The sequence below is a fragment of the Arachis duranensis genome, unplaced genomic scaffold, assembly GCF_000817695.3.
Source record: "Arachis duranensis cultivar V14167 unplaced genomic scaffold, aradu.V14167.gnm2.J7QH unplaced_Scaffold_123550, whole genome shotgun sequence".
In the NCBI taxonomy this organism is placed as follows: Eukaryota; Viridiplantae; Streptophyta; class Magnoliopsida; order Fabales; family Fabaceae; genus Arachis; species Arachis duranensis.
In genome coordinates, this window is record NW_026263895.1 from 15,841 (window position 1) to 17,248 (window position 1,408).

Consider the following 1,408-nt stretch of genomic DNA (forward strand, 5'->3'; position numbering starts at 1 on the left):
ACTTATGCTATTCCCTTTTGCTGTAAGAGACAGAGCTAGAACATGGTTGGATTCTCAACCTAAAGAAAGCCTGGACTCTTGGGAAAAGCTATTCAATGCCTTCTTGGCAAAGTTCTTTCCACCTTAAAAATTGAGTAAGCTTAGAGTGGAAGTCCAAACCTTCTGACAGAAGGAAGGAGAATCCCTCTATGAAGCTTGGGAAAGATACAAACAATTAATCAGAAAGTGTCCTTCTGATATGCTTTCTGAATGGAGCATCATAGGTATTTTCTATGATGGTCTCTCTGAACTGTCCAAGATGTCTTTGGATAGCTCTACTGGAGGCTCTTTTCATCTGAAGAAGATGCCTACAGAAGCTCAAGAGCTGATTGAAATGGTTGCAAATAACCAATTCATGTACACTTCTGAAAGAAATCCTGTGAACAATGGGACTAGCCAGAAGAAAGGAGTTCTTGAGATTGACACTCTGAATGCCATATTGGCTCAGAACAAAATATTGACCCAACAAGTCAATATGATTTCTCAAAGTCTGTTTGGAATGCAAAATGCACCAAGCAGTACTAAGGAGGCAAGACACCAAACTTAGCAGTTTGTATACTGCTGACACTAATGAGACACATAAACACTCAAGTCAAAAGAATTCAAAGATCAGAGTAAGAAATCATCAAGAATTACTTGAAGATCCTTAAGACACATGAATGAATGTATCATCCACATCTCTCATGGAAGGATCAACAGAGACCTCAACAAGGTTTCAACAATAATAATGGTGGAAGAAACAGGTTTAGCAATAGCAAGCCTTTTCCATCATCTTCTCAGCAACAGACAGAGAGTTCTAAGCAGAATACCTCTGACTTAGCAACCATGGTCTCTGATCTAATCGAAACCACTCAAGGTTTCATGACTGAAACAAGGTCCTCCATTAGAAATTTGGAGGGACAAGTGGGTCAGCTGAGCAAGAAAATTACTGAACTCCCTCCTAGTACTCTTCCAAACAATACAGAAGAAAATCCAAAAGAAGAGTGCAAAGCCATCAACATGGCCGAATTTGGAGAGGAGGAAGAGGCAGTGAACGCCACTGAGGAAGACCTCAATGGACGTCCACTGGCCTCCATTGAGTTCCCCAATGAGGAACCATGGGAATCTGAGGCTCAAAAAGAGACCATAGAGATTCTATTAGACTTACTTCTGCCATTCATGAGCTCTGATGAGTATTCTTCCTCTGAAGAGGATGAGTATGTCACTGAAGAGCAAGTTGCTAAATACCTTGGAGCAATCATGAAGCTAAATGACAAGTTATTTGGAAATGAGACTTGGGAGGATGAATCCCCTTGCTCACCAAAGAACTGGATGACTTGTCTAGGCAGAAACTGCCTCAAAAGAGACAGGATCCTGGGAAGTTTTCAAT

At 41.0% G+C, this 1,408-nt stretch overlaps 1 non-coding gene across 1 annotated transcript; it reads right to left on the reverse strand.

Annotated features, from left to right (window-relative positions):
- Positions 1-136: 136 nt before the first annotated feature.
- Positions 137-244, reverse strand: LOC127743796 (small nucleolar RNA R71). The gene has a single exon (XR_008005143.1). It is a non-coding gene; the product is annotated as a small nucleolar RNA R71 (small nucleolar RNA).
- Between the last annotated feature and the right edge of the window lie 1,164 nt (positions 245-1,408).